Source organism: Bubalus kerabau, chromosome 5, assembly GCF_029407905.1.
Source record: "Bubalus kerabau isolate K-KA32 ecotype Philippines breed swamp buffalo chromosome 5, PCC_UOA_SB_1v2, whole genome shotgun sequence".
In the NCBI taxonomy this organism is placed as follows: domain Eukaryota; kingdom Metazoa; phylum Chordata; class Mammalia; order Artiodactyla; family Bovidae; genus Bubalus; species Bubalus kerabau.
The window spans coordinates 44,386,652-44,414,335 of NC_073628.1; the positions used below are offsets into that span (position 1 = coordinate 44,386,652).

The following is a 27,684-nucleotide window of genomic DNA, read 5'->3' on the forward strand; positions in this document are numbered from 1 at the left end:
TTCTCACTTTAAGATTACCAACGGCACAAAAACAATTCCCGAGAAGCAGCACAGCAGCATTTTCATGGAGTGAAAGCCTGGTCAGGACCTTGTAGTTTTGGCCTTCACAGCCAAGACATGCAGGGAGTGTGGGACGCCCATGGCAGGCTGAATCCAGCACCAGCGGGAAGACACTTTCACAGGATGCAGAGAAGCCTGAGGCTCTGAGAGGTGAAATGACCTGTTCATGGTTATACCTGCTTTCAGGACAGAAACCCATTTCTCCAGACTCTAAACCCCAGCACTCTTTCCAGGGCACTACCCTTGCCTCTCCATATTACTTTGGTCATTCTTATCCCTTACAGCTGTACCATGATTTTCAACTATTAAACAAGATTCCTTACGTATTCCTTTGCTTTATTTTATATCCACAAAAATAAGTGCTTTGGTCCTGTGGTTCACGGCTTCACAAAGCAAACTATTGAACACTGGGACAGCAAAATGTGCTATGGAAAATCATTCAATCCTCAGGTATGTTTAGAAAAGACTGCACATACTGCCCCAGAGCTAGAGATTTGTAGCCTAGGGAGCATAACTTATAAAGCTTAAGAGAATGGGCTCTGAAGTCAGCGAGGTTTGGGTTCAAAACCTGTTCATTGAGTTTATGATCTTGACCATGGTATTTCAATTTTATGAGCTATAGTTTCATCCTCAAAAAGTGTAGATGATAATATCTTTTCCACAAATTTGATGAAAAGATTAAATTTAAAATGCTTGGCCCATTGTCTGACATATAGCTTAAATATGGCTTGATAAGTTTGTCATAATTAACACAGAATAAAGGTTCTGAGAAATCCTGCACTAAAGAAACCCGCCAAACAAGCAGAGTTTCTCAAATATTCAGACCACGCAGCAGTTAATTTTTGCATTGCTAATCTTAACATTGCACAGATCTATTACTCTGAAATACACATTAAACGGAAATTTACTGAAGAAACAAAGGGGTTCTGCCTCATTTAGAGATGGCTAAACCAAGGAATTAAACTCTATAGAGAGGAGTTAAATTTCATGAATAACTTCCCTAGTATCCTTGAATCACTACACAAAACAGGAAAAGTTTTGCTTTGGGGATGTTCTGAAACTCTGGTTAGGGTTCTTGGCAGTTTCTGAGATGTGTTAAAACATCCCAGCTTGTTGATTTAACTGTATTCCACCAAAGAGGCTGATTTCCCTCTGCCACCGCAGGGGAACATCTTCTGATGGCAGGTTCAGTGACTTTTTATTCCAGGGGCATGTGGCTAATTATCTGAGCAAACACACCACTCCAGAATGCCAAAGACTCTTCCTAGATGCTGGTAAACAGAGGTGGGACCCAGCAGTCAGGCAGCTCTGCTTTCAATGACAAAAGGGCTCTCTGAGCTTAGGTTGGTCCAGACTCTCTGCTCAGAATTTAATAAATATTGTGCATCCCGAGTTCCCCAGCTGAGTGCCCCAGCTTTTGGGGGAAAAGCTCTCTGTTTAGAAAACTCTTAGTTGAAAGGTCAAACGCACAAGAAAGCCTTTGCCATTGCTTCTGAGAACCTGCCCTATACTGCCAGGGTGTACTGGTTTGTAAGACGAACTATCGTCACTCTTACCAACTTTGTGTTCAATGATGTCTTGTTGGTAGCTTGACATCGGCCTCGGTGGGAGCTTTTCCAGCACAGAAATCAGGAAATGCTAAAAATCAGAGCTTCTCCCACCCCCAGAGCTGGCTATCAGCATACTGCCACTGTTCTCCATCACCTTAACCCACGGGCATCACGTGGATTGTTTGCTTTGCCCACTAGACTTGAGGGCAAAAACTGCATTTGCATTTCCCCATGTGTTCAACATCTATCACACGGGTAGGTATTCAGTAAAGGTGGTTGAATCCATAAATGAATGAATGATTCTGTGAACCAGTCACTTACATGTGATTATATTTTCTGTGAGGGTGGAAAGAGTTGTGTAGGTATATGCTTTACATTATGAAACAATGTTGATGCTGAGGCTGAAGCTGTAATACTTTGGCCACTTGATGAGAAGAGCTCATTCATTGGAAAAGACCCTGATGCTGGGAAAAACTGAGGGTGGGAGAAGGGGGAAACATAGGATGAAATGGTTGGAAGGTATCACTGACTCAATGGGCATGAGTTTGAGTAAGTTCCAGGAGTTGGTGATGGACAGGGAAGACTGACATGCTGCAGTCCATGGGTCCATGGGGTTGCAAAGAGTCAACCAGGACTTAGCGAGTGAACAAGATTAAACAATGTAGTCAGTTCCACTGGAGTACTTGTACTGAATTACGTTGCAATGTTTGGAGCTGTTCCAAGGATAATTACTCTGTATCTTTATTCCCAGAGCTGGATTCGCCTGATTGCTATGGCATCACCCTGTGTGACCATTTGGTGGGAGGCAATCAAAGCTAAGTCTAATTGCTTTCCCGGGCTACTAACCTCTCCCATTCTCTCAGGATCTAGATGGGAATGCTTCCTCCTCAGAAGGAGATTGAAGTTACAGCTTTTGCTAGAATCACAAATTATTCGTCAGGGTAGAATGTTCTGTGTCAGTATGGTTTCAATCAGGATACCTGGTAAAGACTTTATGATGAAGGATGACTGTTCTCAAGGTTTAAAGAGGGTAGTGTTGACAGATGACTAAGAATTGGTATTTTAGTCAGAACTGAACGCAGAAACCACATTTTATTGAGCATTAAAAATTAGGGTCTAAAGGAGGAAATGACTTTGTCTAACTGTGCCATTCAGAGAAGGCAATGGCACCCCACTTCAGTACTGTAGCCTGGAAAATCCCATGGATGGAGGAGCCTGGTGGGCTGCAGTCCATGGGGTCGCTAAGAGTCGGACACGACTGAGCGACTTCTCTTTCACTTTTCACTTTCATGCATTGGAGAAGGAAATGGCAACCCACTCCAGTGTTCTTGCCTGGAGAATCCCAGGGACGGGGGAGCCTAGTGGGCTGCTGTCTATGGGGTCGCACAGAGTTGGACACGACTGAAGTGACTTAGCAGCAGCAGCAGCAACTGTGCCATTAGGATGGATGAAAGACCTTACGATCGCCTGGTTCTTGTCCTTTACATGCTGAGGCCAATGATTGTGGCCACTGCGTTTTGTGATTGGTACTAAGAGAAGTTAAATTAATTCTGATGAGAACGAAGGAGTTTTATCAGAAGAAATAAAAGCGATCTTTTATTCTGTGCTCACTGTGGTGCCAGGCCTGCGCTAAGTGGTTTACATATATTATTTAATCAGCAAAATCAAATGAGGGAGAGATGGTTATCTTCATTTTTACAGATGAGAAAACTGGGACCCAGAGTGATTGATTGACTTAGCTGTCCATGACCACACCTAGTGGTCTGAACTACTTAGAGGTAGACTGGTGCTTGCATCTAAGTGTGTCTCCTACCAAAGCCAAAGCTGTTAACCAGTACAGTACACAGTCTTCCATATACTAGGGCAGGGCTTCCTTCTCCTTCCCTCAGTATAATAGGTGAGTTTATGACAAAGACGGTCTCTACTACACAAAGTAGGCATATGTATGAGTTGCTAGAACCAGGAGCCCAAATGAAGCAGGAACAGCCTCTGGAAGGCAGCCGTGCCCTAGAGAGCTTATGCCATGTGGTTTGGTAGCACAAACAGAGATAGAGGAGGAGGTCTGCTACATTTGAGTGCAGTAAGTTAAAGAAAAAAAAAAAAATCAGCTCCAGTCAAATGCAGGAAGTGCATCTCAACCATGTCCATGTTGAAAGTATGAAGGTTTTACTGCATAAAGAGCAAGACTGAATAGATGCAATTTAAGTTCTGTACTTGAGGGCATTAGAAGGCTACACCTTGTGTCCTCAACTAGTCCCAAAGGCACATTTCTTTTGCAATGGCTCTTTAATCATTTCTACTGAATGAAGGTACTACTTGCCTTGGGGTCAAGCAAATTTAAGGTGAAATCTTGGTTCTACCATTTACCTACTGGCTGTCCTTGGCTAATCACTCAGCTCCCTGAACCCTGGTTTTCCCATCTGGACACCCAAACAAGGAACAGAGCTGCCTTGTACCTGTGAAGTAGCATTTAGATCCACTTCATAGTCATTCTCTCACTGGCATCTCTCAGTAACCCAGAGCCACTGGCAACGTGGTAGCAGAGCTAGGAAGCTGACTCAGAGCTTTCATTTCCGTGGCTAGAAGATGCTGGTACAAAGAATATGGGTTTTACAAGGAGAGCATCCTGTATACAGAACCTCTTCTAGCATGCTTAGCTTTTTGTAACTCCTCCAAGTCTCAGCCCCTTGCTGTAAAATCCCCATACAAATACTTCACTCTTGGGAAATACTGGTCCCTCAGATACGTTTACATCCTTATCCCAGAATCTGTGACTATGTTACCTTTCACGGCAAAAAGCACTTGGCAGATGAGATTAAGGCTCTTGAGATGGGAAGATCATCCTGAATTTCTCTGTTGGGCCCAATCACAAGACTCCACATAAGACAGTGATAGGAGGGGCAGCGTCAAAGAAGGGGATGTGACAATGGAAGTAGAAGGTGGATAATGCAGGGAAGGAGCCACGAGCCCAGGACTGCAGGCAGACTCCAGGCAGTGGAAAAGGTGAGGAGATGAATTCTCCCTTGGAGCCTCTGGAAGGGACATGAATTTAGCACTTCTGACCCCCAGGACTTAAGATAACAAGTTTGTGCTGTTTTAAGCCACTAAATCTGTGGTCATTTGTTACTTCAACAATAAGAAATGCACATAGTAATAATGATAATTTATAATAATAATGATGATTAATGACAATAATAATGAATAACAATGCTGAATATGGTATCTATGTCCTTGACATTTTCCCAAGCTTTATAAATGCATATAGATTTTATATATCTTCTAGCATATATTTTACATATTAGTTAATGCTTTATATATTTATATTGATATACATTTCATATGTTATATATGTACATAATATTTCAAGCAACCCTCACAAAAGCATTTTACATAGGAGGAAACTGAGGCAGAGAGAGGCAAAGTAACATCCTCAAGGTCATACAGGTAGGCATGGGCAAGGTTGGCATTTGAATGTAGGCCGTCTGTAAAGTACCTGCAGAGAGTCTGGCACATGGTTCCTTCCTAACACATGGAGGCCAGTTATTGCTATTCTCGCTGCCTCACACTGCTTCTAAATCTCTACAGCCATGAGAGTCCTCCTATGGAAGCAATGACTGGCACTGCTGAAGTTTCTTTTTCTCTCTCTTTTAATTTGTTTTTTAATTGAAGTATAATTGCTTTACAACGTTGTATTGGTTTCTGCTGTACAACCGTGTGGATCAGCCACATGTGTCCATATATCCCCTCCCTCCTGGACCGCTCTCTGCCACCCCTCTAGGTTATCACAGAGCACAGTGAGCTGAGCTCCCTCCTCTTCCTGCTAGCTCTCTGTTTGACACAGGGTAGTGTCTCACAGGGGCTGTTCTCATAGCTCAGTTGGTAAAGAATCAGCCTGCAATGCAGGAGACCCGGTTTGATCCCTGGGTCGGGAAGATCCCCTGGAGAAGGGAATGGCAACCCACTCCAGTATTCTTGCCTGGAGAATCCCATGGACAGAGGAGCCTGGCAGGCTACAGTCCGTGAGGTCACAAGAATTGGACACACCACCACGGTGTCTCACACGCCCCCTCTCTTTTCCTCCCTGCGCCCACCCTTTGTCCACAGGTCTGCTCTTCATGTCCATCTGAATCTCTATTCCTGCTGGAGCTCTCCTCTCTTGATTACAGACACAGTCTGCAGAGCCACTCCCCGCCCCCATTCCAGGATCGGGCGGAACCAGTTCCTCCCCTCCTCTGTGGGCACCGGGGTCAGGATGCCGAGGTGCGGGGAGACAGCCCTGGGGGCGCGCCGTCTGCTCCTGCCCTTGCCTTCCCACCCTCGCGTCCTCCTCCTTCGGAAACCACAGATCGCCCAGCCAAGCCTTGGGGACAGTATGATGGAGCCGGCCGGCGCTTGCAGCTGGGCTAAGTCCACAAAGGTGATAATGAGCACTAAACGGAATCTGAAGGATGGCTGCAAAAATTGCTGCAATTGATATTTCGGGCAGCCATCTGCTGCAGAAGCAGGCTGGAGTGGGTCGTGCCACGTGGCGCATCCTGTGGAGACAAATGGTGGCAGCTGTGAGGAGAGCTTTCGTTTGTGTGGCTTCTCTGAGCAGCTTTAACATATATTATCTAATTTTGTTTCTAGAAAACCCCTGTGAGGTCAGACTCCTTTCACAGATGAGGGGAAAGGAAAGCACACACCTCAGAGGACTGATTTCATTACTGGACCCTTTTTGCCTGATGGTCGCTTCAGAAACAGAGTGATTCTGGAATGTCAGGAAGGACAGACTTTGGGGGTCATGGTTGGGAGGGGTCTCCCCAGACCCCTCACTAGGACAGTGGCTTTGGTTCCACTGTTGACAGCCCCAGGCCAGCGGAGCTGTGCTCATTTGGAATTGTTCTGCCTCATAAACATGAAGGAAAGTGAAAGTGCTAGTTGCTCAGTCGTGTCCAACTCTGCGACCCCATGGACTGCAGCCCATCAGGCTCCTCTGTCCATGGGATTCTCCAGGCAAGAATACCAGAGTGGGGAGCCAGGCCCTACTCCAGGGGATCTTCCTCACCCAGAGATTGAACCCAGGTCTCCTGCATTGCAGGCAGATTCTTTACTGTCTGAGCCATCAGGGATGCCCTCTCCAAGAACTGTTAGGGACCCATATCCAACCCCACATCTTTACCCTTCTCTCAGCATTTGGCTGGCTCTCCCCCGGATCCCTTCTCAAGTCCTGTACCCCAGGTAGTAAGAGTTGCTCTAAACCCTGCAGTCCCATATGTGGGCTCCTCAAAGCAGGCTATGCCCCGGGGACATTCCCAGCCTCTAGAACTGGCTCTGCACACAGTAGGTATGCGATAAACAGTTTTTGAATGGCCAATTCAAGAAAATATTTAGGTTCATGAGACACAGTTTTCCATTTGTGGTTCTGTAGAACGTTTTTACCAAAAGCCGTTTTAAAATCAACTCATTGTTTTTGTTGTTTGTCTGTTTAGTCCTATTTGTAAGTCTTATTTCACAGTTACATAAGAAGCTCGAATCAGCCTTGTGACAGAACCACAGTGGTCAGTTTTAAAATCGCAGTGTGGTAGAACAGCAGGAAGTCCCAGGAATCAGATAAAATGACGACTGAGGAAGACTGAGTTCAAGGTCATACAGTGAGTTCATGGTTCACGGTAGAGCCGTGACAAGAAAGAATGGACTGATATATATACACTGCTGCTGCTGCTGCTAAGTTGCTTCAGTCGTATCTGACTCTGTGCGACCCCATAGACGGCAGCCCACCAGGCTCCGCCGTCCCTGGGATTCTCCAGGCAAGAACACTGAGTGGGTTGCCATTTCCTTCTCTAACGCATGAAAGTGAAAAGTGAAAGTGAAGTCGCTCAGCCATGTCTGACTCTTCCCAGCCCCATGGACTGCAGCCTACCAGGCTCCTCCATCCGTGGGATTTTTCCAGGCAACAGTACTGGAGTGGGTTGCCATTGGCTTCTCCAATATATACACTATCATATGTCAAATAGATAGCTGTGGGAATCTGCTGTATAGCACAGGGGGCTCAGCTTGGTGCTCTGTGGGGAGTGGGATTGATGGGGAGGACATATACACATGTTCAAGAGGAAGAGAATATATATATATATATATATATATATATATATAGCTGACTCACTTCGTTGTACAGCAGAAACCAACACAAAAATGTAAAGTAACTATGTCCCAATAAAATTTTTTTTAATTAAAAAAACTTTAATTTTTTGTATTTGTATTAAATATTTTGTATTTAACTTTTTGTATTCCCTATAGAAAAAGTATGATAGTAGTTCTTATATGCACGCATTATTTTATGTAACCTTCAACCTATGGGCCTTAGGAAGATTAACCTGCCTACAACACAGTTTGTAAAGTGAAAAGTATCAGTCATGTTTGACTCTTTGCAATGATATGGACTGTAGCCTGCCAGGGTCCCCTGTCCATGGAATTCTCCAGGCAAAAATACCAGGGCAAGTTGCCATTCCCTTCTCCAGGGGATCTTCCTGACCCAGGGATTGAACCTGGGTCTCCCACATCACAGGCAGATTCTTTACTGTCTGAGCCACCAGGGAAGCCTGTGTTTTGTACTTTACAATTTGTAAAGAAAAGATGAAAATGGGATTCTGACTTAGGACTTTGAGTCCAGAGCCCTATCCTTTAGGGAACCAGGTTTCCCCATACCTTGAATTATTTATAATTTATCCTAGTTCATGCCTACATCTTCAGGAGTCACACTTAATTAGACCTCTTGTTAGCACAGAACATCTTACTATATTTGTTAGAAATAAATATAATTTCTAGCCAGTGGAAGAGCTGATCCCTACTCCCACTGACAGTCTCCAGTTTAAAATATAAATTGCTGAATTATTTTCCTAAGGTTACAGAGTGACTTTTATAATCCTCTACTATCAGAGTCTTGGTATGCCTGTTAGTAGTTGATAGTTGATCTGTGTTTTGGTTTTTTTGCCACTTTCTTTCTTTTTTAATTGAAGGATAATTGCTTTACAGAATTTTGTGGTTTTCTGTCACACATCAACAAGAATCAGCCATAGGTACACCCATGTCCCTTCCCTCCTGAGCCCCCCTCCCATGTCCCTCCCCATCCCACCCTTCTAGATTGTCACAGAGGCCCTGTTTGAGTTCCCTGAGTCATACAGCAAGTTCCCATTGGCTATCTATTTTACAGATGGTAGTGTACATTTCCATGTTACTCTATGTTTTAAACTATACATCATATAAAATACTTTCATACATTCATTATTCTATTGGATTATTGTAGCAACAGATATGTGATAACCCATATTATTCTCCTGTTTTCCAGATAATAAGACAATAACAGTGGAGTCTATAGAACTGCACTGCCCAAGGTCACAGTGCCCAAGGTCATGGTGCTTGGAAACCGCAGGACTAGGACCAGCCCTGCCAGAGAGATGAAGATTGCATGCTCCATCCTTCCCTGTGAAGCTTGTATTTCTGCACTGGCTCCCGACGCAGGTGAGTGTAGAAGGGGAGGGCGGTGTGAAGTCCAGGTTTGGGCAACCGGATGTGCATGCTTGGAACTTGCATCCTGGTGCCTCGTACACCTTCCTCCTGAGAGAACTATTTTCCTGAGCCCATTAGGAAAGACCAGAGCACCGGGGTTACTGCTCAAAGGGGCCCGTGTAGGTAGGCGATTAGGCAGCCTGGGCTGCTGTAACAAGAGCCCCCAGACTGGGTGGCTTAAACAATAGAAAGTCATTTTTTCACAGTCTGGAGGCTGGAAGCCCAAGATCGAGGTGCTGGCATGTTCGATTTCTCTCTCCTTGGCTTGCACTGTGCCCTCACGTGGCCCTTGCTCTACATTTGTGCAACCCTGGCGTCTCTTCCTCTTCCTATAAGGACACTAGTCCTATTGGATTAGAACTCACCCTTACCTCCTCATTTAACCTCAATTACTTTTAAAGGCCCTGTCTCTCAACTGGGGCTTCCCCGGTGACTCAGCAGTAAAGAATCCGCCTGCTATTCAGGAGACACAGAAGACACAGGTTCAATCCCTGGGTCAGGAAGATCCCCTGGAGGAGGGCATGGCTACCCACTGGAGTATTCTTGCCTACAGAATGCCATGGACAGAGGAGCCTGGTCAGATACAGTCCACGGGATCACAAGAACCAGACACCAATGAGTGACTAAGCATAGCATAGCACATCTTTCAATTTGATTGCACTGGGGGTTACACTTCAACATGTGAATTTCGGGGGACACATGGTTCAAATGCATCGTGTTCAGAGAGTATGCCCTTCTTTCCCACAGCCTGTGTAAACATCTTCTATAGCTGTCGCGTGTATGGGCTTGGATGAGTTGTTTTTGAGACTACTAAGTCCCATTGATTTCCTCTCCATACATTGTGCTTCCAAGCATACTGTACACATTGAAATGAGAAAGCAAGAAGAAACATGCTGTCGTAAAGCTGCAAGCAAAAGTGGGGGAAAAAAGACTGTGGAGAGATGGAAATAAGAAAACTGATAATTCTCTCCGAGCTGGAAAACAAACAAAAAAAATCAATTGTTACGACATCATCCCTGACAGTGATCTAGTTGAGATCAATTCAGGAAAAGTTAGTAACACCTGCCTGAGTTCCACGGGAGCAGACTGTCAGTTTTACAACCAGTTCTGTAAGCGATGGGTGCCAGCTTCCAAAATAAATACGAATGAATGCTGGGATCTCAACCGTTACAAGGGAATTTGTTAAGAAATAATTCTTGCGTTCTTTGAACTGCCTGAGACAGCAATCAGCTTCGCAACTCAAATCACTTCTAGGAGGTGGCTTATTAGAGGCTGCACACATGCTGCACCAGCCCCGGAGCTTCGACATGAAGCTTGGAGGGGAGTCTATGCCAGGGCTGTCTGACTCTGATGGAAAACGTCTGAGTGGTGCTGCTGTCTTTTTGTTATTTTATTTCTGTAGTCTACCAAGGACTTGTGCCAAGCAGCAGACCTTCCGCCCAGCCAGTTTTGGCAGGTGTTTGAATCGTGTTCTGAACCCAAAGTTCAAGGCCAGCGTTCCAGGTCAGTTTCCTGCACACACTGGTTGAGAAGTACACCCCTCTCCATTGTGATGCAAACACCTAAAGCTGGTGCCCTCCCCCAGGCAGACTGCTTCATTCTGGACTGTCAGATGATCCTCCCATCTTCACCATGTACATACGTCTAGTTCCTGAGAGCTCAAGGTGTGAGCTGTCTGCCATCGAGCCACCTGGTTAGGAAGGGCGATTCTGAGCCCCCAGACTTGAAAGGATGGGGTGTGGCAGGGGCAAGAAATGTGAATCTTTTAGCTAGCATCCCAGGAGTTTTTGCATGCCATAGCTCAGGAACCACTAATTTCTAAGAGTTCCGTAGGTCCCATAACTCCTGGACGACTGAGAAAGGGAAGGGACCTAAATTTTGTTCATTTCTTCACACAACATAGACTGCTAGTTGCTTAAAAAGTCCACATCCTGTTCTTTATAGGAAACAGCTAAACTACATTTCCCAGTCTCTGCTGTAGTCAGACATGGCCTGTTTGATTGAGTTCTAACCAATGGAATGTGTCTCTAGAATTGCTCAATAAAATACAGGATACTCAGTTAGACTTGCATTTTAGATAAATGACATTTTAGTATAAATATGTCCCCAATAGGACATAGGACATAGGACACATGGCTCATACTAAAAAACTGTCTTAAGTATCTGGAATTCAAATTTAAGTGGTTAAAATACAGGATGCCTGCTCCGTGTTTTATTTTGCTACACCTGGCATCCTGGAACGGCAGTAGAGTGGCAGGTTTCACTCCCAAGCAGAGCAAGCAGAGCTCACGGACACCTCCATGTGTGTGCCTCCGTGTCCTTCCCCGTTTGAGCCAAGTGGATAGAGATGATGCTCAGGGAGGTTTGGAAAGCCAGATGAAGACGGCAGGCCCACTGTTGGTCTGGGTTACTGAGGGATGGCGCGAAGGAGGGCCACTGCTCACTCATCCATCCTCTCTGACCTGTTCTGTGAGCAAGAAAGATACATCCACTGTCTCTGAGCTGTGAAAACTGTGGGGTTCTCTTTCCCTCAGCAAGTGGCCTGCCCAGATGATACACTTCATATACAACAGGAGCTGCACATATGAATTAGTAATGAATCTTCTCGCAATTCCCTCAAACTGTTTTTGTCTCTATTTTACTCATGGGGTGAATGAGACTCAGAGCTGTTAAACAACTTACTAAATGTGCATACATGCTAAGTCGCTTCCGTCATGTCTGACTCTTTGTGACCCCATGGACTGTAGCCCACCAGGCTCCTCTGTCCCTGGGATTCTCCATGCAAGAATACAGGAGTGGGTTGCCATGCCCTCCTCTAGGGGATCTTCCCTACCCAGGGATTGAACCGAGTCTCTGTCTCCTGCATTGGCGGGTAGGTTCTTTACCACTAGCGCCACCTGGGAAGCCCAATTACCAAATACCTTATCACTAAATATAATGGACTTCCCATGTAGCTCAGTTGGTAAAGCATCTGCCAGCAATGTGGGAGACTTGGGTTCAATTCCTGGGTCGGGAAATTCCCCTGGAGAAGCAAATGGCAGCCCACTCCAGTATTCTTGCCTGGAGAATCCCATGGACAAAGGATCCTGGCAGGCTACAGTTGGGATCACAAGAGACTTGGTGCTATAAAAAAATATAAAGAAAGAGTAATATTTTTTGGTGGTAAAATATACATAACATAAAATTTCCCATTTCAGCATTTTAAAGTATCAGTTCAGTGGCATTAAGTACACTCGCAAGGATGTGCAACGATCAACATCACTCATCTCCAAAATGCTTTCCTCTTCCCAGTCTGAAACATTGTACCTATTAAACCATAGCTCCCCATTTCAAGCTAGTTACTTTTTGAAACTATTTGTATTCATCTGTAAATTTTTTTTTTTTAAGTTCTATCAGTTAATTGCTACCAACCCATCTCCCTCCACCCTCATGCACACGTGCTCAGTCATGTAACCCCAAGGACAGCCAGGCTCCTCTGTCCATGGGATTTTCCAGGCAAGAATACTGAAGTGGGTTGTCATTTCCTTCTCCATCATCTGTAAATTTGAATAATAAATAAAATTCCCTTTAATCATGAAATGTTCATAGTTTAGAGCTTCAGGTGTTAGTTCTAAATTAATTCATTGATTTGATTGAGAGGGAGTGCATCTAAAATGTTCAAAAGAGAATTCTCTGAAAATTCAGTCTCACTAGTACCTCTGTTCCCTAGCCAACCAGTTCCCTAGGTGGGAAACAACAGCTGTTGCTTGTGTTTGTGTGTTTTGTGTGTGATGTGTGTGTTCCTGTGTGTATACTTTTAGTTGTATCCTCTACATGCACACGCGCACACACACACACATACTGTCTTACTTCTATTTTAACCCAAATGATAGCGTGCTATTGTAGAAATGAATGAATATCACCCATATAAGAAAAAAATCCCTGTTTATTCAGAGCTTGCCATAGCAAGAGAGTCAGCCACCATCATTATGTTTGACAGAGACCCAAAGCATGGCAGGAGACTGAGAAAACTTCACAGGGAAGCAAAGAGAAGACTTCCGATGGGCCCTGATGAAAGTTTGTTGGCCTGGGGAAGCTGGAGGTGGGCTAATTAGAAGCAGAGCCCCCTATATGATCAGTCTGGCCTGCTCTGATTTGTCCAGAGATGAACGTGGGGACAACAGACAGGGAGGCTGGTTATTCCTGACCAAGATGTGATCCGAAGTTGTGCTTTGGCTCCCGCGCTAGTTGATGCAGGGACTATGTGTCAGAATTTTACTGTCACGTATGACCTGACCACTGCCTGATTGTATATGCAGTCTTTCATTATCTACACTTTCCATTTGTTGATTTTTTCTATTAGACTAGAGCAATATTGGCCTTTTCAGTATAAAATCCTATGAATTTTGATATCAGGGCATATTCAGGTAACCATTATCTCAATCAGGATTCAGAACAGTTTTATCATACTGGGAACACTCCCTCTTGCAAATGTAAACAAACCATCCTTGGTTTTTCTATTGTTTTTGCTATCGCTTAGTCATGCCCAACTCTTTTGTGACCCCATGGACTGCAGACTGCCAGGTTCCACTGTCCATGGAATTTTCTAGGCAAGAATACTGGAGTGGGTTGTCATTTCCTCCTTCAGGGGATCTTCTTGACCCAGGGATCATGCTTGCATCTCTTGTCGCTCCTACATTGCAGGCAGATTCTTTTACTGGTGAATCACTGGTGAAATCCATTGAATCTGTTATACCATAAGATGCCAGCATGAATTCTTTTCCATTCAGCAGACATTGAACATACTTTTCTGCTTAACTACTACATAGTTGTAATAAATAGAAGGGTGTTACTCAATCATTCTAAATAGAGAGATAAATAATGATTATGATTCCAGAAGCTGGGGAGTGGGGAGGCTCTATGATCACCATGGAGGTGTGAGAAGGGGTGGGTAAGTGTAATGTGAAGAGGATTGGTGGTGGTAGTTTAGTCCCTCAGCCATGTCCAACTCTTATGACCCCCTCCAGGCTCCTCTGTCCATGGGGTTCTCCAGGCAAGAATACTGGAGTGGGTTGCCATTCTCTCTTCCAGTGGATCTTCCCTACCCAGGGATTGAACTGGCGTCTGCTGCATTGACAGGCAGATTCTTTGGTGCTGAGCCACCTGGGAAGCCCCTGAAGAGGATTAAAGTGCCTCTAAATACACATTGCATGAACATAAATAAACCTGTGTGATTCTGTAATTTTGCAGTTGTATCAAGTATTCTGTCATGCTTTGCACTTAGTGATGGAGTATGGAAACTGAGGTCAAAATTTTACCCTCTAGGATTAAAATTAGTGAGGAAGTCCTCCAGCCAAACAGAACAAAGTACAGCATGCTCAGTGCTATGACAGGCACGTGAAACACCGCAGCTAACCCAGAATGCGGGGCGGAAAGTGTTCAGGGAAGGATTCCCATCTAAACTGAATTGTGAGATATGGGTAGAATTTAGTCAAAGGGGAGGGTGGTGTGCATAAAGGAACATGCGAAAATCAGTAGAGAAGACAGTGTGAAGTGCCCAGTACAGGGTGAAAGAGGGCTAGCACACAGGGCCTTGTGTGCCATGTCAGTATTCTGGAATTTTCCCCCAAAGGCCATGGTGATTTTTATTTAGTTTTTAATTCATGCACCAGGGCTTCACTGCTGTGCATGGCTCTCTCTGGTTGCAGTGAGCAGGGTCTACTCTTAGCTGTGGCGCATGGGGGCCACTCTCTAGCTGCGGTGCCTGGGCTTTCGTTGTGACAGCTTCTCTTGCTGCGGAGCACAGGCCCTAGGGCACACCAACACACAGGTGTTGCCCCACAGTATGCAGAACCTTCCGGACTAGGGATTGAACCCATATGCCCTACATTGGCAGGCAGATTCTCGGCCACTGGCCCACCAGGGAATTCCCATGGTGATTTTAAACAGAGGGTTCATGTGACCATTGCGAAGCTGTGTCTGACTCACCAAGGCAGAGTTAGAGCTGGCTTTTCCTATGCCCTGAACGTTCTACACCCTTCTTCTTCAACAATTATCTCACTGAATTCCCACTGTTGGTAATTGAAAGGCGGAAGAGCACATGGGAATTGAGTCAGATAGAAAAGGGTTCAAATGCCCACCATAGCGTTTATCCTTCTTTCCAGAATTTATTTCCTTTGTTTCCTTGGGCAAGCCACTATACTTCTCTAAATGCCAAGTTATACTCTGGAGGATGGGCTCATTCCCACATCATAAAGTTAAGAGTTAAGATTAAATGCTGTAATCAGTTGCTTGCCACTTAGTAGGTCTTCAAGAAAATAGTAGCTATGATGGTTTGCAATGTTATCTCCCCAGTTTATTAAATTCTAGAGTGCAGCGTCTTTTGTATTCCTTGCATGCTTGCAGCCCACATCTATCAAGTATCTGTCACAAAGGATGTGCTCAGTAAACATTTGTGGAATGACTGCATAAATCAGATTCAGAGTTTGGAAAGATCAATTTGGGCTTTGGAAAATAGGTTGGTGAAAAATAAGCTTGTATGTTAGTTTATCCAGCAGAAACATCACCCTTCATTTTAAGCAAACAGGCTAGTTTGTGAGGCTGAAAGAAGCAATTTTGGTTATTATAAAAAGCAGTTGGCAGCAGTAGTCAGAAAAGGTTTCTTTTGGCATTTTAACTTAATCATTACTTATAAATAGCATTTTAAATTATCACTAACATTATCATCATAGGAAACATTATTTATGAATTTTTTTGTGTGCCAGGCCCTGTGTTAGGTTTTTATTTGGACTGGCTTATTCATCCTCACCATAGCCCTAAGAGGCAGGTAGTCTTACCTGCATTGTACAGATAAGGAAACTGAGATCTGGAGACAGAGTAACATGAATTAATATGATCCAATATTGGTGTTAGTAAAGGGATAATGTGGTGGTTAATTTTATATGTCAGCTGGACTAGACCATGAGGCCCAGATACTTGTCAAGCACCCATCTGGATGCTTCTGTGAAGGTGTTTTTAGATATGACTAACTTTCAACTGAGTAGATTTTGAGAAATTAAATTGTCTTCCATAATGTGGGTGGACCTCATCGAATTACTTGAAGACCTTAAGGATAAAAGACTGAGCTACCGAAGGAAGAAGGACTTTGGCTTCCAAATTGCCTTCAGACTCGAACTTCAGCACTAACTCTTCTGCGAGTTTCCAGCCTACACACCTGCCCTGAAATGTGGGATTTGCCAGCCCCCATCATATGAGCTGATTCCTCAAAATAAACCTTCTCTCTTGTTACATAGGAGATATATATATATATATATATACACACACATACATTTATATCCTACATAGTTGGGCTTCTCAGGTGGCACAGTGATAAAGAATCAGCCTGCCATTGCAGGAGACACAAGAGATCATGGTTCGGCCCCTAGATTGGGAAGATCCCCTGGAGGAGGGCATGGAAGCCCACTCCAGTATTCTTGCCTGGAGAATTCCATGGACAGAGGAGCCTGGTGGGCTATAGTCCATGGGGTCACAAAGTATCAGACATGATGGAGAGACTAAAGCACATATTCTATATAGAACATATATTTATATGGTAATATGTAATATACATAGAGGCTTCACAGGTGGCTCAGTGAGTAAAGAATCCACCTGAAATGCAGAAGACACAGGAGATGTGGGTTCATTCCCTGGGTCAGGAAGATTCCCTGGAGGAAGGCATGGCAACCCACTCCAGCATTCTTGCCTGGAGAACCCCATGGACAAAGGAGCCTGGTGGGCTACAGTCCACAGAGTGACAAAGAGTCATCAGACATGACTGAAATGGCTGAGCATGCACAGACATGTGTAATACATAATAGAATATATATAAATAGCTGTGAAAAGAAGAGAAACGAAAAGCAAAGGAGAAAAGGAAAGATATAAACATCTGAATGCAGAGTTCCAAAGAATAGCAAGAAGAGATAAGAAAGCCTTCTTCAGCGATCAATGCAAAGAAATAGAGGAAAACAACAGAGTGGGAAAGACTAGGGATCTCTTCAAGAAAATCAGAGATACCAAGGGAACATTTCATGCAAAGATGGGCTCGATAAAGGACAGAAATGGTATGGACCTAACAGAAGCAGAAGATATTAAGAAGAGATGGCAAGAATACACAGAAGAATTGTACAGAAAAGATCTTCATGACCCAGATAATCACAATGGTGTGATCACTGACCTAGAGCCAGACATCCTGGAATGTGAAGTCAAGTGGGCCTTAGAAAGCATCACTACGAACAAAGCTAGTGGAGGTGATGGAATTCCAGTTGAGCTATTCCAAATCCTGAAAGATGATGCTGTGAAAGTGCTGCACTCAATATGCCAGCACATTTGGAAAACTCAGCAGTGGCCACAGGACTGGAAAAGGTCAGTTTTCATTCCAATCCCAAATAAAGGCAATGCCAAAGAATGCTCAAACTACCGCACAATTGCACTCATCACATGCTAGTAAAGTAATGCTCAAAATTCTCCAAGCCAGGCTTCAGCAATATGTGAACCGTGAACTTCCTGATGTTCAAGCTGGTTTTAGAAAAGGCAGAGGAACCAGAGATCAAATTGCCAACATCTGCTGGATCATGGAAAAAGCAAGAGAGTTCCAGAAAAACATCTATTTCTGCTTTATTGACTATGCCAAAGCCTTTGACTGTGTGGATCACAATAAAGTGTGGAAAATTCTTCAAGAGATGGGAATACCAGACCACCTGATCTGCCTCTTGTGAAATTTGTATGCAGGTCAGGAAGCAACAGTTAGAACTGGACATGGAACAACAGACTGGTTCCAAATAGGAAAAGGAGTACGTCAAGGCTGTATATTGTCACCCTGCTTATTTAACTTATATTCAGAGTACATCATGAGAAACGCTGGACTGGAGGAAGCACAAACTGGAATCAAGATTGCCGGGAGAAATATCAATAACCTCAGATATGCAGATGATACCACCCTTATGGCAGAAACTGAAGAGGAACTCAAAAGCCTGTTGATAAAAGTGAAAGAGGAGAGTGAAAATGTTGGCTTAAAGCTCAACATTCAGAAAACAAAGATCATGGCATCCGGTCCCACCACTTCATGGGAAATAGATGGGGAAACAGTGGAAATAGTGTCAGACTTTATTTTTCTGGGCTCCAAAATCACTGCAGATGGTGACTACAGCCATGAAATTAAAAGACGCTTACTCCTTGGAAGGAAAGTTATGACCAACCTAGATAGCATATTCAAAAGCAGAGACATTACTTTGCCAACAAAGGTTCGTCTAGTCAAGGCCATGGTTTTTCCTGTGGTCATGTATGGATGTGAGAGTTGGACTGTGAAGAAGGCTGAGCGCCGAAGAATTGATGCTTTTGAACTGTGGTGTTAGAGAAGACTCTTGAGAGTCCCTTGGACTGCAAGGAGATCTAACCAGTCCACTCTGAAGGAGATCAGCCCTGGGATTTCTTTGGAAGGAATGATGCTAAAGCTGAAACTCCAGTACTTTGGCAACCTCATGCAAAGAGTTGACTCATTGGAAAAGACTCTGATGCTGGGAGAGATTGGGGGCAGGAGGAGAAGGGGACAACAGAGGATGAGATGGCTGGATGGCATCACTGACTCAATGGATGTGAGTCTGAATGAACTCCGGGAGTTGGTGAGGGACAGGGAGGCCTGGCGTGCTGCGATTCATGGGGTCGCAAAGAGTCGGACACGACTGAGCGACTGATCTGATCTGATATATTTGATGAGGATGTATATTTTGTGTGTACACATATGCTATGCATATAACAGACACATCAGATACATATTGTATAATGTATAATGTGTGACCTAGCACTGTGCTGTGCTAGGTCACTCAGTCGTGTCTGACTCTTTGTGACCGCATGGACTGTGGCCCACCAGGCTCCTCTGTCCATGGGGATTCGCCAGGCAAGAATACTGGAGTGGGTTGCCATGCCTTCTTCAGGGGATCTTCCCGACCCAGGGATTGAACCCAGGTCTCCTGCATTGCAGGTGGATTCTTTACCATCTGAGCCACCAGGAGAACCCAGTATATAATAGGATATGTATGTATGATGTGTGTATACATATTCTTTATATATATTACACACACATCATACACACACACTCCATATATACATATCCCATTGGTTCTTTCTCTCTGGAGATATCTAATATAAATATCATTATTCTATTTTACAAATGAAACTGAGGCATCAAAATCCCACAGTTAATAACAGTTATACCTCAAAATTCTTTCTTTTCATTTAAGATTGGGACACACCATTGATATTTATATGATGTTCCCTTCCCTCTCCTGTTTATTTTTGGAAGAGAAGGAAAGAAGGGAGATGTTAATGAAGGAATGTTAATAGAAAAGACGACTGAATCCCGAGGAGGGTGACAGAGGGCAGACAGTGCAGACAGCCATGAAGCGAGCAGCCTGTTTCCTAAAGGCATCATAGTCATTTCCCTGGCTCCCTAGGGTGGCTATAAGTTGTCAGGTCTGTTCCCGTAGAGTCACACGACACGGTGATCAGTAGGCCCTCCTTAACCCTATCAGATGCCGCTCCTTTCTGCCCGTACGGGGATGTTATTCCCAATCATGTCATCTTGCTTTCTTCCTTTGTGGCTCTAGCAATAATCTCTCATTGTCTTGTTTAACTAAGTAAGTAATCGAGTAACTACCTAGTTTAGTTGCTTATTGTCTGCCTTTCCAACTAGAATGTGCATGCTGGGAAGAAAGGGGTGTTTCCCATGTTCACTCACTGCTTCTGTTTAATTTAGAGCACACTGTGGAAGCTGAATGAATGAGTGAATGCCGTGTTTTTCCTCACCTCCCTGTCTTCACCCGCTCTGTCTCCTTTCTCATTCTTCATTTCTTGGCCATGCCATGCAGCATCATTCCCCCAGCAGGGGTGGAATCCATGCCCCATGCAGTGGAGCTGTGGAGTCCTAACCACTGAAGAGATGGCAAATTCCACTACCTGTTTTCTTCATCACCTTCCTAACGGTACCCATCACTCCAAACCCAATCTAAGCTTCCATGTGTCCCCAAGCCCTCCATGGTATGATCTGTTCCAGCCACACTTGACTTCTTGCAGCGCCTAAAACATGCAGTGTTTTCCCCTAGTTCCAGAGGGCCTAGGATGCTCTCCAACCTCTCTCCTCCCTGTGCTCAGCCAAACCAGTTTGAACAGCCCTCCTCTAGGAAGCCTTCCCTGACTTTCAATAATATTGAAATCAATGTCATTAACAGATCCTGTTATGCACTGTGGTAGTTGCTTTCCCACCCTTTTTCTATGTTTTCATGATCGATTCCCTTTGTGACAATCAATACCCTTAAAATAACTTTCTATGGCTCATCAAGTTTGAAAGAACTAGTTCAGCATATACCTTGGCTTTTTGTGCTCAATGTGTTCAATCATGTCTGACTCTTTGGCGACCCTTTGGCTTCTGTATTTTAAATAATATTAAAGCAGTCCCAGTTTTCTCCTTTTGCTGCTGTATCTACAGTGACAAATTCTTTGACTAGCGATAGACATGGTGTTTAAGAAATATCTGTTGGTTGAATGACAGGACAGTATTCAATGATGTATGCATTTGCACAACTGTAAAAACAAGTATGTGTTCAGTAATGAAATATAAAAATAGCTATCAAATTTTACCCACACAGCCCGGCATTTCTCAGGATGGGCTAAGTTAAATATACAGGGTGACAACAGACAGCGCTGTTGTACTTTGTTCTCAATCCTGAACCAATCAGTTGTTCCATGCAGGGTTCTAACTGTTGCTTCTTGACCTGAATATAGGTTTTCCAGGTGACAGGTAAGGCGATCTGGTATCCCCATTTCTTTAAGAGCTTTCCACAGTTTGTTATGATCCACACCCAGATGAGTTACAAGCTGGAATCAAGATAGGTGAGAGAAACATTAACAACCTCAGATATGTGGATGATACCACTTTGGCAGAAAGCAAAGAGGAACTAAAGAACCTCTTGATGAGGGTGAAGGACGAGAGTGAAAAAGATAGCTTAAAACTAAATATTAATAAAACTAAGATCATGGTACCTAGTCCCATCACTTCATGGCAAATAGAAGGGAAAAAGTGGAAGCTGTGACAGATTTCCTCTTTGTGGGCCCTAAAATCACTGTGGACTGTGACTGCAGTCATGAAATCATGAGACAATTGCTTCTTGGCAGGAAAGCTATAACAAAGCTAGATAGTGGATTGAAAAGCAGACATCACTCTGCCGACAAAGGTCCATATAGTCAGTGGTCACGTATGGTTGTGAGAGTTCAACTGTAAGGAGGGCAGTGCCAAAGAATTGATGCCCTCAAACCGCAGTGCTGGAGAGGACTCCTGAGAGTTTCTTAGACAGCAATGAGATCATACCAGTCAATCTTAAGGGAAATCAACCCTGAACACTCATTGGAAGGACTGATGCTGAAGCTGAAGTTCCAGTATTTTGATCATCTGATGCAAACAGCTGACTCATTGGAAAATCCCCTCATGCTGAGAAGGACTGAGGGCAGAAGGAAAAGAGGGCATCAGAGGATGAGGTGGCTGGATGGAATCACCGATGCAATGGACATGAACTTGGGAAAACTCCAGGAGATGGTGAGGGACAGGGAGGCCTGGCATGCTGCAGTCCATGGGGTCGCAAAAGAGTCGGAGGTGACTAACACTTTCACTTTCTGGTTCTGGCGCATTTGGCCAGCAGACTCACATTTTGGGATTATCAGAGCAGTTACCAACAGTGGACTTAACAGATGCTAAGAAGAAAGAGTTTTCAGAGGGCTACAGTTCAAAAGCAGAGACATTACTTTGCCAACAAAGGTTTGTCTAGTCAAGGCTATGGTTTTTCCTGTGGTCATGTATGGATGTAAGAGTTGGACTGTGAAGAAGGCTGAGTGCCAAAGAATTGATGCTTTTGAACTGTGGTGTTGGAGAAGACTCTTGAGAGTCCCTTGGACTGCAAGGAGATCCAACCAGTCCATTCTGAAGGAGATCAGCCCTGGGATTTCTTTGGAAGGAATGATGCTAAAGCTGAAACTCCAGTACTTTGGCCACCTCACGCGAAGAGTTGACTCATTGGAAAAGACTCTGATGCTGGGAGGGATTGGGGGCAAGAGGAGAAGGGGACGACAGAGGATGAGATGGCTGGATGGCATCACTGACTCGATGGACGTGAGTCTGGGTGAACTCCGGGAGTTGGTGATGGACAGGAAGGCCTGGCGTTCTGTGATTCATGGGGTCACAAAGTGTCGGACACAACTGAGCGACTGATCTGATCTGATCTGACAGTAGTCTGAGCTGCATTTATGAACCATAGTGCTTGAACTAGTCTAGAAAGAAGCATAGGATTTACATATTTGGAAAGGAATAGAGGCTTTCAGTCATGGCATATACAATGTACATATTTTATCATGGAATGTCCTGTTTTAAGTGTTTATTCTATGGCCTTCCTACTCAAAATCTAGCCTGGGAGTGTGTTAGAGGTGCAGCATCATGGGTTCCACCCTAGAATCTGCATTTTTAACAAGCTCTCCAGGTGACTCCTATGTAATTAAAGTCTGAAAACCATGATTCTCTATGTTAACCTTGGCACCTCCCACACACCTAATAAACTGGAAGGTCCTTTTAAGAGTAGGGCATGACATATTAGAAGAAGATTTATAGAAATAGTTTAGGTGCACATGTATTTATTTAATGCACTCAACCACCATGTGAAGTACACTATTGTTATACCCATTTTTCAGAGATGCAAATTGAGGCTTAGGGAAGTCAATTGTTACTTGTTATTTCAAGTGTAATGCTCCATCTACTATATGACCGGGATTTCTTTTATTCTTCACTCTCCTTCTGATTATCCAACACCATGAAAAACAAGATTGCAGGTTCAGAAAATTCCTAAAAATCATACATTTTTGTAATAAGCTGGGAGGAAATTTAGAAGTAACATTGCCAATTAAAGTTGAAGAAACAACTCTACTCAAGGTCATAGAGCTAGTGCATGAGAGACATAGTGAAACTAGCCTTCAGATTTCGGGCTCCGTGCCCAGGGTGCTTTCCTCTACATCTTGGCGCTCACCTGTTTGTTGTTCTTACTCCTGCTACTGCCTTTTTTTGTGTGTTACAAACATAGCTTCCTGGAGTAGCCTGGTTTTTAAGGGCCACTTTAAGACAGAGCCAAATAAGCACTTTGGGTAGAAAGCAGCTTTAAAATGTGCCTGGGTGGAAAATTACCTACAATGGACTGTACTTAGAGTCGCTGTTTGGTTTCTGGTTATTTCATAGATGTAAGAGGACACGGGCCTCCTTTATGTAAGTAGGTCCGATTCTGAGCCCCCCTAATGAAGTTTAGTCACCTGTATTCTTGCTGGCCTTTTCATTTCCCATCAGAATGTCTTCCAGCCCTGACTGAGTCTTTGGCCTTTTACTAGCATGTAGAAAATTGTGATAATAACTGTTTTTTGGGGGGAAGACAGTGCTGTCATTTTGGTTCACCTTTGGTTCTGACCTGTCATTAACATCGCCTGTGCATCAAGCTGTGGGTAACTCTCTGGAGCCCCAAAGGCTGCCCCAGCTGGCTGCACAAAGCCGAGTGTCAGACCAAGTCTCCAAAACCTTTCAAGGAGTTGCTCTCCAAATCAGAGCCTGATTCTCAGCTCATAATAATACTTTTGTTCCAAATTTCATTTTCTCCCTCTTCCTTGCTGTTCTTAATGCATTCTTGAAGCATGCAATCAACTTGAAAGGGACAAGTGCTCAAATTCAAGATCGGAACGAAAGCTGTCGCCTTCTTGACTGCTCTGGACTTGTGAAATTCTCTACCCTGGTCTCTTTCTTTGCTTTGGTGTCCTTGCACAGTCTGCAAAGTTCTTCCCAGGTTTATAACGAATAGTTCTACTCCCCACTTCTTCCTTTTAACCCAGGTTGGAAGTAATTAATACAATTCTAACTGGATAGGAAAAAAGGGAGGATCTTTGTAACTAAGGAGGGAGCAAGGCTATTACCACCTAAACCCAGGCTTGATTCATCCGAGTACCATGTGCTTCAAACAACTGCTTTATGTCTTCAGTGTTACTCTCTTTAGAGTAAAGTCCCATTTATTCAAGGAAAACTCCTCCAGTTCTGAGCTTCTGCCTGAGACGAGGGAAGAGGTAGACTCTTACATACCTTACATGTTTGCTAAGTCCCTTCAGTCATGTCTGACTGTGTGACCCTATGGACTTTAGTCCTCCAGGCTCCTCTGTCCATGGGATTCTCCTGGAAAGAACACTGGAGTGGGCTGCCATGCCCTCCTCCAGAGGATCTTCCTGAACCAGTGATTGAACCCACGTCTCTTATGTTTCTTGCCTTGGCAGATGGGTTCTTTACCAATAGTGCTACCTGGGAAGGCCCTTATTTATCTTGTGTTTAGTTGCTCAGTCATGTCTGACTCTTTGTAACCCCATGGACTGTAGCCCGCCAAGCACCTCTGTCCTTGGGGATTCTCCAGGCAAGAATACTGAAGTGGGTTGCCATGCCCTCCTCCAGGGGATCTTCCTGACCCAGGGATCGAACCCAGGTCTCCTGCATTGCAGGCAGATTCTTTACCAGCTGAGTCACCAGGGAAGCCTTGTTTACCTTAATAAGTATCTAAAAACAGTGAAAACCAACCAGAGCATTGAAACCCTGAAGATTAATTCTATCATCCTGGTGAGTTTGCCACTCAGCAGGGAAAGGAAAATTCCTATTAGCTGGCAAGTCCACAGAAAGCCAATCTTGAACAAACAAAAGATATGAAGGAAGAGAAGAAGCAGCAAAGCAATGTGCAGAGTGGGAAGAAAGTGGCTGATCTCAGGCAAGCAGAGGGGACTGGAGGTCATTGGCTTGAGTTTAGAAGAACCCTCTTGGGCTCATTTGGAACATGTCAATCTGACTTCACACTCAATTCAACCAGTTTGGTTATCTAGTTTTCTCAGTCTGCAGGAGATTCAAAGCAACAAATTAGGAAGCATGAAAGAGCCTGTAAGAAGCAGCACATTGACAGTACCCAGAAAGGACATGCCAGCTCTCAAGGCAGAGAGTGGAAATCTGTGACATGCAGGCTGAGGAGTCTGAAAAGCAAAGAAGTCAAAGGCCAGCCAGAGTTAGAAGCGAGTCCAATAATCAAGGTTCCTAACAAAGACCCAGAGTCTTCCAAAAATGTTGATTTATTTCATGTATTGTACTTTAAGAAGACAGAGAAAAATGTAATATTTTTAAGGAATTTTTTTTAAATGAAGCCTTTTGATGCTTAATGTAAGCCTTATTTACTTATCTGGAAGAGTCATTGCCATATTTTCTTTTCCTGGCATTCTATTCCCATCTTTAACAAATAGTTTTGTGCTCATAGTCCGTGCCAGTGACTATGATGGACAGACTAAGCCATAGTCCCTGTTTCATGTTTCTAACAGTTTAATCTCAAGGACACAAAATCAATGTTTAATAAGTAAAGTGTAATGAATGATGATTATTCCATTAGAATACAGACAAACGTGACTTGTGCCACCATAGAGGGACATTCTGTGCTACGTGAGTCTGCAGCATGGGGTGGGGTGGGGGGTGATGAAGTCAAAGGTCAGATGGCTCCCCCAAGGACTTGCTGTGTGTTGTTTGAAGGGTGAGAACTAACTAGGGGAGAAAAGGGGACTGCCTGTGTGTTCACTTGTGTCTGGCTCTTTTTGACCCTTTGGTTGTATCCCTCCAGGCTCCTCTGTTCATGGGATTTCCCAGGCAAGAACATTGGAGTGGGTTGCCATTTCTTGCTCTGGGGGATCATCCTAACCCAGGGATCGAACCCACATCTCCTGCACTGTGGGCAGATTCTTTACGGCTGAGCCATTGTGGAAGAGAAAGGGAGACAAAAGCCTTGCAAGCAGAGAAAACCAACTCCTATGTTGGGGATGAGCAGTCAGTGGGGGGCTGAAAAGTGAGCAGTTGGGGTACAGAGAGGCGGGGGAACAAGGGCTGGTACATCTTGGGATGAGGCTGGGGAAGCAAGAACCAGACCACGCTGGTCACTGCTGCTGCTGCTAAGTCGCTTCAGTCGTGTCCGACTCTGTGCGACCCCATAGACCGCAGCCCACCAGGCTCTCCCATCCCTGGGATTCTCCAGGCAAGAATATTGGAGTGGGTTGCCATTTCCTTCTCCAATGCATGGAAGTGAAAAGTGAAAGTGAAGTCGCTCAGTCGTGTCCGACTCTTAGCGACCTCATGGACTGCAGCCCACCAGGCTCCTCCGTCCATGGGATTTTCCAGGCAAGAGTACTGGAGTGGGGTGCCATTGCCTTCTCCAACGTTGGCCACAGTGGGCCTTATTCATGAGTCCTGTCTTTAACTTGAAATCCAAGGAAAACCTTTGGAAGCCTACCTGATCAGATTTTCATCCTGCAGGGGTCTTTGGCTGCCCTACAGAGGATTAACAAGTGGGGGAAGGTTGGTGGGGATGGTGGGCCAGTGGACATGGAGAGAGCCATTGTAATTCAAGGGGGCAATGGCAGTGGTTCGTATAAGATCAAGGGTGAGACTGAGAGAGCTAGACAGGAGGTCAGCATGAAGGTTAGTGATTGGCTTCATAGGGGGAGTGAGGGAGAAGGGGTCCTATGGACCACGCCCAGTTTCTGCCTGCACAGGTGAGTGGTGGTACTTAGTCACTGAGACAGGGAGCTCTGAGAAGAGGACACAGCTTAATGAGGACCTCTCGTTGAATTTGAGAGGTCCTAGAGACACCTTTCTCAGCTCTCAGGACTTGGCATGTCAGTTATCACCACTTCTTGAAAGCTTTCCCAAAGTGCTCACCATCACCAATCATGGGCCGGACACTGCTCCCTTAGAGAGCCTTGCAGGCCTCTGTTATCTGTGTAACCCAATCAGAAGGCAGCTTCTCTGGAGGAATCCTTCATAGACCTTTTTCTTTCTTTGCGTTCAGCCTGTTTGCTGCATACAGTGGAGGCTTAACAAGGATATCTCAAATGTGTGATGAGGAATGAGTAATCCGCAGGGGTGTTGGTGTTTCAGAGGTGAGGCTCTGAGCCTCAGAGAAGCTGAAAACCCCTCCCAGAGCACAGAGTGGCCATGTTGGGACTCAGTCTCAGGTCTGTGAGATCAACTCTAACAGTCTTTATCCAAGTTCACAGGGGAGCTGGATCAGTCAGAGCCCAAACCGAAGAGCACATTTATCTTAAGGTTTAAGTAGGGGCTGTTTGCAAAGATTTTGGGGTGGGGTGAGTGTAGGAAAACACAAAGAGTAGTGCGATTTTGGTGAGTGTCCATAGATCTAGTCCCTCCCTTTGGATCTGAAAGGTGGTAGGGACTCTAGTAGAGGTGAGCACCTTGAGAAGAACCAGGACCTTTGGTGGTGGGGACAACTGGTTTGCGGTGACCTCATAGGGAGGGAGTCAGGGACCCCCAACCTCACTCTTCCCTTTCCCTCTGCTTCCTTACTGGGGCTCCCCACTTAGCTGGATTCAGTAGGAAGCCAGGGAGACCCCTTGATATAGTCTATCGGAGTTGGCCTGC

At 44.6% G+C, this 27,684-nt stretch overlaps 1 long non-coding RNA gene across 1 annotated transcript in view; it reads left to right on the forward strand.

Moving 5' to 3' along the window:
• LOC129653836 (uncharacterized) overlaps positions 1–27,684 on the forward strand; it is a 67,899-nt gene that overhangs the window by 25,685 nt on the left and 14,530 nt on the right. Inside the window, exon 3 of the long non-coding RNA XR_008715230.1 lies at positions 8,935–9,107. This is a non-coding gene — a long non-coding RNA (uncharacterized LOC129653836). The remainder of the gene's footprint in view (positions 1–8,934; positions 9,108–27,684) is intronic.